Source organism: Elephas maximus, chromosome 11, assembly GCF_024166365.1.
Source record: "Elephas maximus indicus isolate mEleMax1 chromosome 11, mEleMax1 primary haplotype, whole genome shotgun sequence".
Taxonomy (NCBI): Eukaryota; Metazoa; Chordata; class Mammalia; order Proboscidea; family Elephantidae; genus Elephas; species Elephas maximus.
The window spans coordinates 30,609,939-30,623,895 of NC_064829.1; the positions used below are offsets into that span (position 1 = coordinate 30,609,939).

At 42.7% G+C, this 13,957-nt stretch overlaps 1 protein-coding gene across 2 annotated transcripts in view; it reads right to left on the reverse strand.

The window, feature by feature from the left end:
* OSBPL1A (oxysterol binding protein like 1A) overlaps positions 1-13,957 on the reverse strand; it is a 256,420-nt gene that overhangs the window by 230,813 nt on the left and 11,650 nt on the right. Inside the window, exon 1 of one of the 2 annotated variants that reach the window (XM_049901658.1) lies at positions 399-488. The exons of the other annotated variant lie outside the window; for it this stretch is intronic. The gene's annotated coding sequence lies outside the window, so the exon portion shown is untranslated. Of the gene's footprint in view, positions 1-398; positions 489-13,957 lie in introns of those variants that run through there. 2 annotated transcript variants of the gene reach the window in all.

Genomic DNA, 13,957 nt, shown 5'->3' on the forward strand with positions numbered 1-13,957 from the left:
TGCACTGCAAAAACAGTCACATGAACAGCGCGTGACTTCCATTGTGAAACAATCCTCCTTATGTTACTAGTGAACTAAAGTTACGGTGCACACACCAAAGAACCTAGACAGCACGCAGCTGATGCCTTCCCAGGGAATACAAGTGGCACCAGCACGAAATCATAGCACCTTCAGTGGAAATGCAAAAATGCCAACACGTTGCTACTTGTCACTAAACTCTTGCAGCCCTGGGGTAGCCAGGGGCCGCCGGGAAGCGATGGAAGCTCGGCTGCGAGCCCACCATCTTCGCGCCACGACCCTGACCATCATCAAAGACTCCCAGGAGACGAACGCCCACCACCCCCGCTCGCCCTGAACCGGCCCCTAACTCCGGGCGACGGCAGCCGCGAGAAACTGACCTACGCGGTCACTGGGGCTCCCAGCGCTCCGGGGGCGGGGCCACGGCTTCAGGACCGCCTGTCACCAACGCTGGCTCGCAGTCCCGCGGATCCTCGGCCCCAGCCTAAGGCCGGCCTCGGGGGTCCCCGCGCCGGGAACTGGGGGCAGCGCGAGGCAGCTGGCGCGGCTCCGCTAGGTGGCACCGCCCCTCCCCGCAGCCGCTCCGCCAAGCGCGCGCCTGGACCTTCGGCGCCCAGGCCGGCACGTGACCGCGTGCGGGCGCCCGCCCCCCGTCCCGACCCGCCCGGCTGCGGCCCCCGCTACCGGTTCCCCGCTTTACCAACGGTTGCCAGGGAGGCGGAGCCTTTGTACCGCACCCACCGCACCCCAAGGCGAGAGAAGGGGCGGACCCCACCCCCAGGGCACTGAGAAGCTACCGGTGGCGGCGAGGAAAGGACTCCCCTCCCCGCCAGCCAAAGCAAAATAAAAAGTACTGAGTTAATGCTCTGGCAATTTGTTATTAAACAAATAAAGCATCCAGCTGCCCAGAATTTTTTTTGCTTTGATTGCGACTTGACCCTTGCGAACTTAAATTGGCAGTGTAAATTAGCAACACCTCTTTTTTTTCCTCACGTGTCAAAGGATGGCCTTAAAATGCCATACAGGTGTTAACTGTTCCAAGATAGGTATAAGTGAGGGATGCATAAAGACATGAGGATTTCCAAAATCTTCTTCGCTTCCTGCCCCCATCGAATCTTTCCTAGAGAGACCCCTCTTCAGACTTGACGCACAACGGGTCTAGAGGCACAGGCGTTAGCATATATTCTATAATGTGAAAGTTAAAATCTAGCATAATTACAAATTTTTTTAAGAAACAAAACAGAATATGCGTGACTTCAAAAGACCAAGGGAATCATGAGTATATGAACTTTTTTCTACTTGTACTTTCTGGATTTTATTTAATGAACATGTTCTTTTATATTAAAACACTATTAAGTAGGTTTCATTTTTAACGGGACTGTAGTTTATAAACTCAATCTAGAAACACGTATTAAGAACGATTATGCCTGTTGGTCATTGTGCTACATATGATATATCCTGCGACATATATCGCATTTTAGAATGATGTCTGTGGAGAACACAAGCAGCCCTGCTTGTGTATCCGAGGCTAAATCATCTTTTTTTAAGTAAAACAGGCAACTGACTAGCACGATACTACAACTGCAAAATGTGTAGTAACTAAGGCAATCACATTTGCCTTGCATTTTCTAAGGATACTGAATCATCTCCACAGCCAAAATAAAAACTATTTGAAATAATTTCCAACAAGATTTCACCTTGCAACTCCCTTTCCCGATTTTGTAAAAGAAAACTAGTCAGTAGGAGGATGAAATGTTAATCATTAAGGTTACCACTAAGAGAAATTCCAATCTTGCTAGGATTACTAATTGTACTATATTTTTACAGGACTCTCTTTGGTATTTACATAAAGACTCTTTAGGTAAAGATATCTCCTTGGCATTTTGGTTATTGACAAGTACAGGTGAAAACAATGACGGTGTAACAGAATTCATTACTCTAGAGCGTCACTGTCTAATGGAACTTCCTGCAATGATGGAAATGTTCCATAGTTCTGTCTTGTTCAATACAGTAGCCTAGCCATGTCGCTACTGAGAACTTGAAATGTGGCTGGTGTGAATTAAATTTTAAATTTTATTTAATTTTAATAAATTTCAGTAGTCACATGTGGATAGCAGCTACCTTATTGGACAGTGCAACTCTAGAATGATAAAGCAATCACTTTATTGTCCCCAATTATGTCACACGCTATTTTGAGAAACACTTGGCAGAAATAGAACCACTGGAACAAATTCATTAATATTTCCTCGACACTCCTTTCTGAGCTTATGAGCAATTTGATATTTTAATTTTACAAATGGAGCAGTAAGTTAAAATCATTATCTCATCCTGGTCTACACTGTATATGAGTCAGAAAAGAAATGGCAAGCTCCAGATGGATGGAAAAGGGATTTGGGAGTAACTAACCCTTTGCCCTGCCATTTCCATTCCTACCTGACCCAAATTGTAAAGTTAACCATGGTAACTTTAATGCAGGTTTCTGTTCATTAGAATTGCCTGTTGCCTGGTTCAGAATGAATCAGCCTGAAAACCCCCCCTTTTTTTTCAATTGTTTCAGGAACCTTGGGCGTCCACAACTCTCCACCACTATTCCCCCGCCCACAGCTCAATGATTCCCCTACCCCCACCCCTCCATAATATGAATCGCTCCGGGTTACAGTACCTGATATTTTCGTTCCTGGAGTTTTGCCTTAAACCTGAAACAACTCAGAATGCACTGCGGGCGCTGCATGTTGTAAAGATACGCCCCTGGTGCCAGTGTGGCTTTGAAGTGCTGCAGGAGCACACTAAAGGCTTAAAAAAAAAAAAAGGCTTGCGAAGCCTTAATAAAAGGCTTTATGAACTGAGACTTTGGGAAGGGCTTTGGGTAATTACTGTCTGGAATGCTGAAAAGTAGGTCAGATGTCATCAGACAAATCCAGGTAAATTGTTGGGTGGGGGGCCAACCATCCCCTTTAGCTACATATTAAGCATTTCGTAGTTATTATTGAAGACAGGACATCAAGGCTATGGAGTCATTGTTGTTTTCGTCTCTTAAAAGCTGACTAATTTTTTTTTGTCATTTGTGCCATTATGCTCAGTTTTTAATTTAATAACCAAAGTAAGCGATTTGGTACATTTTCAGGTATTATTCTCATCAAAACTAATTTTGTGCCTGCTCCTCTTTTCCTAGGAATGTGACACACAGATGTCTAAGCAACTGCCTTCCACCAATGTTTAGTTTTGCTGGGTCCCCACACAAAAAATTTAGAAAGAACCCCATGTCTGTAAGGTTTCTTCTTTGCAAGCATCAAGCACTGACACTGGCTAATTTAAACAAATGGGAAACTTATAAGTACATCAAACAGCTAAAAATCTAATCTGGAAAGGGCAGGACTAGCGCATTTCCCAGGATCAGGGTAGGAAGAGAAAGACGACGATTTTTCCAGGATATTGCTGCTGGGTAAGAATACATTCCAATTATTGTTTTTCTATCCTTCGTCTTTCTTCCTAAGGGGCAAAGTTGACAGAGTCTTGTTCGTTTGTAGAGCTGAGCACCTTGGCTAACAAGGCTAACTTCCCTAGGAAGAGTAGCCCTCCCTCCCCCCACTCACATGAAATCTGGGTTCAGTGTTATCACCAAAGGAAGGGGGAATGGGTAGGGGGCATTCAGATTTACAAGCATGCCAGTTACTGCCTCTTACCCTTTTTTGCTTATTAATCAAATTCTTCTCTTTTATACCTTGTACCCTTAAGGCCTGCCCTCCTTGGGAATTTTTCCAGCTCTACCTTTAGCCCTTCAACTCTACTTGTAATGAATATACTATGCTTTTCCATCCATAATTGTCTGGTCAAGCAGTATTACACTACCCCTTCTTGAAAGTTTCAGAAAATCTGCCTGCCTAGAGTCCCCTTTATGCCTTCTTTATGCAGGTGGTAGACCGGGCAATGTGCTCCCATAAAGATTACCTACTGCCATGGAGTCAATTCTGACTCATAGTGACGCTACAGGACAGAGTAGAACTGCCCCGTATGGTTTCCAAGGCTGTGAATCTTTACAGGCAGACCACTACATCTTTCTCCCGAGGAGTGGCTGGTGGGTTCAACTGCCAACCCTTCAGGTAGCACCCACGCACTTAACCACTGTGCCACCAGGGGTCCTTCCCATAAAGGTTACAGCCTGGAAAATTCTACGGGGCAATTCTAGTCTGTCATATAGGGTCACTATCAGTTGAAATCAACTCAACGGCCTATAACAACAATAACACAGTATACTATAAAAAACCCAAACCAAATCAACTGCCGTCGAGCAGATTCTGATGCATGGCAAACCCCACGCGTGTCAGAGTGGAACTGTGCTTCACAGGGTTTTCATGGCTGATTTCAAAAGTAGATCACCAGGGCTTTCTTCTGAGGTACCTCTGGATGGAACCTTGAACCTTTCCGTTAGCAGTCAAGCACATTGACTGCACCATCCAAGGACTTCATATATGCTGGCAAACCAAAACTCAAATCCATTGCCATTGAGTCAATTCCAACTCATAACGACCCTATAGGACAACGTAGAACTGGCCCATAGGGTTTCCAAGGAGTGACTGGTGGATTCCAGCTGCTGACCTTTTGGTAAGCAGCTGAGGTCTTAACCACTGCACTTCCTGGTACATACTGTGCCCAACAGAGGAAGCTCTGTACTGAAAAGCAATTGCCCCTTCTAGATTCTCTCTAGGTATATTTGACTGTGAGTCATAGCAAGTACACCCCTTAGCCAGGGTAGATGCAGAAAGGCGTATAGAAGGTAGTGAAGGCAGAGAAAACAGAAACCATAGGACAGCAAAAAGGACAGTAAAGTGAAGTTGATTAGCAGCAGCAGAAGCAAGAGCTGAGAGAACAATTGAGACTGCAGAGTGTGGAAACAGCGGAGCAGGGAACAAAGGGTGATGCTCCCTGCTGAGAAGGCATCTTGGGGGCTGGAGTTAGAACTTCAACAACCTTCCAGAGCCTAAATGATGTTCTAATGTGCATTCGGGCCAGCAGTATAGATGTTCCTGCACTTATGTCTCTATTATTGTAATAGATCCCTACTCTTTACCTCATATAACCTGACTGTTTCTCTGTTCCTTGAACCCAGAAAAAGCCTAACACATCACCACTACCCCTTTCCCTGTTCACACATCTCTTTGTTTTTAATTTCTAACCAACAACACTCTCAAGAATCTCCTCTCTTTTCAGTAGTCATCTCTCTCCTCAGGGTTTCTGCTATTCTTTGCTCTTCTGAGACTTCCAAAACATGTATATTTTCCAGATACCCACTCACCCCCACCATCTATTCCTGTAGTCACCAGTTAGTACCTGATATACTCATGTCAAAGGTCCCATTCTCAATGAGTATACCCATAGCATATAATTTTAGTACATTAACTGAAGTCACAAAGACCTAAGGGAGGATTAGATGGATGAGTATTTGGGCCTGTATTGGAATATGGATCAAATCACAGTCTCATGGATCTCGGAATGGGAAGAGTCATCAGAAAGCATCTAGTCCAATCTCAAAACTAAAGCCAGATCGCCCTCAACCACATTTTGAAGAAGTATTCCCCCAGCCTGAGACCTGAAACTTCCCAGAGGGCAGATCACTACGATGCAACCTGAACCACTTTTTTCTCCAGCATTAAAACTGTTAGAACTTCCTCCTACAGAGGCAAATGCTGTCCCCACACGACCCTCACCTATTAGACCTCACTAGACAATATAAAGGCTGAACAGAATAAGTTTCACATGCCATCATTGAAAAGCTTAAAGACAACTGGCGTGAGCTGCCTTGGTTTTTCTTTTCCAGGCTTATATTTCTAGATGCTCCGACCCATCCTCACGCCCCAACTGGTCATGCCATTCTAACAGTTTGTTCTTTTCCCACTTAAAATTTAGCACCCAGGATTAAACAAGTCAAATCTGTTTCTTTAAAGCTAAAGAGTGTAGAGAAGTCTTAGTAAGTCCTATTATTATATCGACTTTGCTCAACTTATGGCCCTTTGTCCATCATTATTATCGCTGACTTGTCCACTGCCCTCTGGTGGTAGCTAATCGTTCCTCAACTAACCCTGGTTAGTGGTTAAGTGCTACGGCTGCTAACCAAAAGGTCGACAGTTTGAATCCACCAGGCACTCCTTGGAAACTCTATGGGGCAGTTCTACTCTGTCCCATAGGGTCACTACGAGTTGGAATTGACTCGATGGCAATGGGTTTTGGGTTAATAGAAAACTGGTCTGAGTGAATGGTGAGGATAGAAAGGAAGGAGGGAAGGGGAAAGAAAAGAGGGAGGACAGAGTGATGGGTAAATGGAAGGATGGAAGGATGGAGAGAGACAGAGAAGAGAGCGTGTTAATTTGGAGAAAGTAGACAGGGTGCAGCAAAGAAGTGATACACTTACATACAAATTTCTGACCTCATGAAGTTTATTATCTAACTTGGGAGGCAAAGTATACAATGAAAACTTAACTAAAATGATATGCCATAACAACACCCAAAAGTGGTACATAAAATAAATTCTAAAGGAGTTGAGAGGACTAATCCGTGAGGACAAGAATAGAGAAGACATTTAGAAGTGACGACATTGAAACTTGGCTTCAGCATTGAATAGGCAACATGAGGAAATTGGAAATGAGTACCTTCAATATAGTCAATTTGAGAGATACAGCAAAAAAAAAAAAAAAAAAACTGAATATGAAGGCATATACTTTGAGCAAGAGCTCAATGCCAGAAAAATGCATTTACAAGTTATCTACAAATATTCATGACATTGTATAGGAGTGCCAGTGGAAAGAAGATCGGAATGGCATGTAGGGATGTAGCAAAGATTTTGTCATTCATCATTAAATTATTCCCCTATTAATTAGTCAATAAATATGTATTAACTGAGTAAATGACAAGATTTTGTGAGTGGGTAGATGTGCAAAGCACTATTCTAGGCTTTACCCCCACCAGCTTCCCTCCACACGCTCCACTTCTCTCATCTACTTGAGCAAGAAAACAAAAGCTATTAGATGAGAACTTCTTACCACCAAACCAAAAAACTTACCTGTGCCCACATTCCTTCTTCCTCTTTTTCTTTTAAAGTGCAAGAGGCACCTCTTCTTTCAAAGGCCAGAATCTCCACTGGTGTTCCTGAGGCCCCCTTCCCACCTTCTCAAGGACCTCATTTCATCAGCACACTCTCTCTCTCTCCTAGATCCTCAAGCACTCTTCCAATATACCAGCTGCATAAATATTCTCTTTCCTCTGCCATCTTTTAAGTCTTCCTGACAGATAGCAGCTTTTCTCTTTCCTTCTTCAAAGTGATCCACACAGGCTCTCTCCATTTTCTCCTCACTCTTTTCTTTACCTTATCATGTCCTCCCAAGTCCTTACCTTATTTGACCTTCCAGTAGCATTTGACACTGGCGGCCACTTCCTTCTGGGAATGCACTCTTCCTTTGGTTTCCCTAAGCTCCTTGTCCTTGGCTCTTTCATTACCTATTGCAAGTTCTGCCTTCAACTCTACCTCTCCTCATACTCTTCTTGGGGGGGTTCACACACTCCCATGGCTATAATAACCCTCTACATGCTCATGTCTCACAAATCTGTAATTTGGGTCTCAACATTTCTCCTGAGCTTCTGACCCACATACCAACTGATCAAAGTCAATACAAACAAAAGGGCAATTTCTCCTCTACCTGCTACAGACCTGCTTCCCTCCTTATATTCCTTCTTTGGTGGCAAGCACTCTGGTCTCTGTTCCTCTGTTCCTCCCATCCTACCTCATCTCTACTCTACCCCCACACACCCAACCCTAATCTATTCTCTACTGGTTAACTAGAGGATGTTTTCAAATTTTAAATTTGATCAAGTAATTCTCTTGTTTAACACTCTATTTTGCCTTTTAATTGACTTGAGGATGTAGTCTAAGCTCCTTAGCATCAGAAAGCCCTGCATTATGTCTAGCTTCATTTCTCACCACTACACCATGCTGTTTTACACTTCGGCAATTATAAACAACTTTCAGTTCCTTGTATTGACACAGTCTCTGATGCTTTAGGACTTTTGCCTATGTTGTCTTTGTTGCCCTGAACTGTCTCCCCCAGCGTCTTCATTTTGTCGATGCTTATGCTGCATTCAGTGTGAGTTCAGAACTCAGTTCTCTGCAAAGGCCTTCCTTGGCCCCCTATCACTGGGTTATGTGCCCCTCCTACAGGCTCTCCTATTACCTTCTACTTACTCCTGTGATAGCATTTATCACACTGTCCTACAAGCACCTCTTATTTAGCTACATCTTCCATCAGACTAGAAGCAAACTGAAAGCAGTAGATGTCTTGCTGTAGACCAGTTTCCCCTCAGTCTAATACAGTGCATGGGAAATATTAGGAAATCAATAAGTTTGTTGAATGAATGAATAAAATGGGACTTCAAACTCTATCTTAAGATGTTGCATCCAAGGTATGAGGCAGTGTAGTATAGCAGGGTGTACACAGACTTTTGAACCAAAAGACAGGTTCAAATCCCAACTCACAGTCATTTAACCAGCTATGTGACCATGAATAAGTTATTTAACTTCTCTGAATGAAGAGCATACCCAGTGTCAAGTACTGAATGGGGAGCTGGCAAGATAAGGATAAAAAAAAAAAAAAAAAAAGACATAATTGTAACCATCAGGGAAGCTGAGGCCAAAAAGACTTAGAAAAGTTGGGTGGTAGGTAGAAATAAAGAGCATTCCAAGCATAGGGAACAACATGTGAGACAGCCTGCAGGTAATAAATCACGTGGCTCATTTCAAAACTAAAATCAAACCTGTTGCCATCAAACCGATTCCAACTTACAGCAACCCTACAGGACAGAGTAGAACTGCCCCATAGAGTTTCCAAAGAGTGGCTAGTCGTGTCAAACTGCAAACCTTTTGGTTAGCAGCTGAACTCCTAACCACTGCGGTAAAAGTAGTTCAGTAAAGCTAGAACACAAGGTATAGAACAGGCAGCTGGAGAGAGTTGGGATGAGGAGATGAGACAGATACGAGATAAATAGGAGCCATGTCATAAAGGTTCACTTACACTGTGTCAAGGAGTTTAAGATTCATCCTCAAGGCCATGTTGTTAACACTCAATAAGCAAGAGAGTCATAATAACAGGTTTCTACCATAGAAAGGTTTTCACTGGCTAATACTTTCCAGATGTACACTGCCGGGTCCCTCTTCAGACCGGTTTCAGAAGAGGACGTGGAACCAGGGATATCATTGCTGATGTCAGATGGATCCTGGCTGAAAGCAGAGAATATCACAAGGATGTTTACCTGAGTTTTATTGACTATGCAAAGGCATTCAACTGTTTGGATCATAACAAATTATGGATAAAGTTGCGAAGACTGGGAATTCCAGAACACTTAATTGTGCTCCTGAGGAACCTTTACATAGACCAAGAGGCAGTTGTTTGGACAGAACAAGGGGATACTGATTGATTTAAAGTCAGGAAACGTGTGCGTCTGGGTTGTATCCTTTCACCATACCTATTCAATCTGTATGCTGAGCAAATAATCCAAGAAGCTGGACTATATGAAGAAGAACAGGGCATCAGGATTGGAAGAAGACTTGTTAACAACCTGCGTTATGCAGACAACACAGTCTTCCTTGCTGAAAGTGAAGAGAACTTTAAGCACTTACTAACGAAGATCAGAGACCACAGCCTTCAGTATGGATTACATTTGAACATAAAGAAAACAAAAATCCTCACAACTGGACCAATGAGCAACATCATGATAAATGGAGAAAAGATTGAAGTTGTCAAGGATTTCATTTTACTTGGATCCACAATCAACAGCCATGGAAGCAGAAGTAAAGAAATCAAAAGACTCATTGCATTAGGTAAATCTGCTGCAAAGGACCTCTTTAAAGTGTTGAAGAGCAAAGATGTCACCTTGAAGACTAAGGTGTGCCTGACCCAAGCCATGGTATTTTCAATCACATCATATGCATGTGAAAGCTGGAGAATGAATAAGGAAGACCGAAGGAGAATTGATGCCTTTGAATTGCGGTGTTGGCAAAGAATATTGAATATACCATGGGCTGCTAGAAGAATGAATAAATCTGTCTGGGAAGAAGTACAACCAGAATGCTCCTTAGAAGCAACTATGGAGAGAATGCGTCTTACATACCTCGGCTGTGTTGCCAGGAGGGATCAGTCCCTGAAGAAGGACATCATGCTTGGCAAAGTACAGGGTCAGAGGAAGAGAGGAAGACCCTCAACGAGGTGGACTGACACAGTGGCTGCAACAACGGGCTCAAGCATAACAACGATTGTAAGGATGGCACAGGCAGTGTTTCGTTCTGTTGTACATAGGGTTGCTATGAGTCGGAGCCGACTCGACGGCACCTAACAACATCATAGAAAGACTTAAGTCTTGTGGCTATGTGGAGAACGGGTTGAAAGACGGTGATGCTAGAGTCAAGAATACCAGTTACAAGGCTGTTGCAGTAATTCAGTCCAGAGATAGTACTGGCCTGAACTTTGCCAAGAACTATGGAGATGAAGAAAAGTATTAGTAGTCTAATTTAACGGACATTTAGGTGATAGAACAGAAAGAATGTGGTGACTGATGTACGAGAGGAGTGAGGGACAAGGAAGAGTAAAGGATGGCACCCAAGTTTCTTATCCAGACCATTGGTATATACCGGTGCCATTACGGGGATGAACACAAGATAGAGCAGCTTTTGAACAGAGGACTGACATGATCAAAGTGATGCTTTGATGAGAGTGATTTGTTGGCAGGAGCAGGATGGGTAGAAAGGAAGAGTCTGAATTCAGGAAAACCAACCAAGGAGTTACTACAGTAGTTTAGGGGTGAGATGATAGGGCCTGAACTAAGATGAGCAGTGGGAATAGAAGGGAAAGGTCAATGTGACAGATTAGGTAAAGTAACAATAAATAGGGCTTAGCAATTTCAATGGAGAGTCTGGGAGGATAGGATTGAAATGCTAGATTGGGAGTTAATCTGAAGGTTCTTGAAAGTCAATCAAGCAGAAGAATTGAGACTTGACTCAGTAGGAAAAAATAAAACTGTAAAATATCCTTGAACTAAGAGGTATTTGAGGAATACTAGTTTAACAATAGTGTATGAGGGATGAACTAGAGTGAGCAAAGAATGGAGGCAGCAAGAAGAATGTGGTCATCATTCAAATATTAGACTAAGAGTGTCGCCATTACTGAGGAAGAATTTAAGGTACTGTGACTTATCTAATGTGACGTGTAAGGTAGTGGAAATAACTGACAGACAACCATGCCACTTAACACATCTTCAGTAATTACTTGTTTACCAGTTTATCTCCACCAAACTATGGGCCTTTTGAAATTAGAAAACATGTCTTTTTTGTTTTTATATCTTCAGTATATAGACCAGACTGTGGCAGAGATCAGGCGCAATGAATATTCTTGAATGACTAACTCAATGAATAAATACGTTGGAAAGGCAGAGCATGAAGGCAAGAGAGTTGTGGGAAGGTTTTGAATTCAGCTACAAAATGTTGAAATTAAGATGAGACACCTAAAATACCAATTTGTGAATAAACTTACAGAAAGACTAAGTGCTCAGAAGGTCAGCAGAGAGAACAAACCTGGAGGGAGGCATATTAGGGAGTCATTGGTGTTAATTATACCCTACTGCACCATCTGGCGTCTGAAACAACACTGAAATATCAGTGGTGTCATATTACAACGCAATGTGGTCTGGGACAGGGATTCTGCTCCAGACAGCCAAAGAGCCAAGCTCCTTCCATTGTGAACATCACCATCGTCGATGGATGGTCTCAAAAAATCCAGTTGCTGTCAAGTTGATTCCAACTCATGGTGACCTCATGTATGCCAGAATACAATTGTGCTCCATTGCGTTTTCAACGGCTTATTTTTCAGAAATAGATTGCCAGGTCTTTCTTCTAAAACACCTCTGAGTGGTCTCAAACTTCCAACTTTCTGGTTAGCATTTAAGTACATTAACTGTTTACACTACCAGGGACTCTGTGGTCTCCAAAATCACTGCAAAAGAGAGAGTACATGGAGGATTACACTTGAGGTTTTATGACCAGGCCTTAAAGTGGTTTACATCACTTCTACCACCCACTTTTTTTAAATTGTACTTTAGATGAAGGTTTACAGAACAAACCAGCTTCTCATTGAACAGTTAGTACACATACTGTTTTATGACAAACCCCACGTCTACACTCTCGCTTCTCGACCTTGGGTTCCCTATTACCAGCTTTCCTGTTCCCTCCTGCCTTCTAGTCCTTGACCCTGCTACCCACCCATTTTTGTTCTCTCAATGTCTTAAAACCCCAGACTGATTACTGTAATAGACAGTCCATTTGCCTCCTCAATCCATTCTCTGAACTTCTTTACTTTGATCTGTGTCCTGAGAGGCTGACCTCTATGGATTGAACCACCTGAAAGAGCTTCCCTTGCATTATGGCTTCCAGTTGGGTTTGGCCAATGAGAGGCACCAGCAGGAGAGTAAACAGGAGAAAAGAGAGGTTGAGGTGCCTATCACATCCGTACACCCTAACTTTTGTCAAGAATTTCTGGTAATGGCTGCATTTCTCTGTAGCCATGGCTTCTGTTTAGCAGTCCCTATACTATGGCTCCAGCTAATGCTGGCCTCTAATACCTCTGTTCTCTTCAGTCCGGGGATCTTAACATCTTCCCGCAATTAATAGTCCCAGGATGCTTCTCCATGCCTTTTGGGGCCACTTAACTTTGGCCATCCTTCTGCAAATTTCTCTTCAGTTAAATCCTTTGAGTATGCCATTTATTTCCTGTGAAACCCTAACAGATACACTGTTGACTGTTATTAGCTGCCATCCAGTCTGGCTCTGACTCATGGCAACCCCATGTGTTACAGAGTAGAACTGCTCCATAGAGTTTTCTGGGCTATAATCTTTCTGAAAGTACTTTGCCAGGCTTTTCTTCCATGAAGCTGCTAGGTGGGTTTGAACTGCCAACCTTCAGGTACCAGCTGATCACAAACTATATGTGTCACCCAGGCTTCTCACTGCTAAAATAAAAAAAAAAAAAATTTCTTTTTAATTCTATTTCAATTACCAATGCTCTATTTTGTGGGTGATTTATTTGTTCCATCAAAAGGCGTATAAGTGACCACTGTAGTCAAAATTGTATTTTAGTATTACATCCTGAAAATTTTGAGTCCACATCACACATTTTATAACCAGATAGACTCCAGTCTTGTCATTAGTTTGATTCCTAATATGGTTATGCATAACTCTAGTTTTCACCCATAGCTGTAGACACCTCATAAAGTGATCTGAATCACTCTATTCTCTTTCTTTGTAGTTTTGTTCTTCCTTTTCCTATTGGAGGCCATTTCTACTTATCATGCCCCCCGGATACAACATCACAGATGTAGTTTCAGTAATATTAGCTACCATTTCTTGAAAGCTTACTGCAGGCCAAGACATGTGCTGGGCACTCCTTTATTTAATTTTCTTAAGAATTCCCAAAATGGGCATTAATATCCTCATTTTACAAGAAAGGAAACTGAGGCTCAGAAAAGCTCAATAACTTGCCCAAAGTCACACGGCTAGTACATCAGTCAGAATATGAGTCAAATGGTCTTATTACCCGGAAACTGGACAGTAAGGTTAGAAATAAATGGTAGGTAGTTGTGTAACAGCAGTAGTGGGAAGGAGAGATTGGGCATATAAATGAATAGTTGAGACAGATTTGCTTGGCACTGTGAAAATGGCATAGATAATCTTGCTTGCTACACAGTGGTGGCAAGAGTGTACTCTGGATAACCAAAGTAGGTCACCGACAAAGAGAAGGAGGGGAAAATTAATTTTACATATACATTTAGGAACAGTGAACAAGAGATCTAGAGTTTTGTTTCTACCACACAGCAGTTGCTTAGTTTTTAGATGGGAGGTCCTCAATGGTAC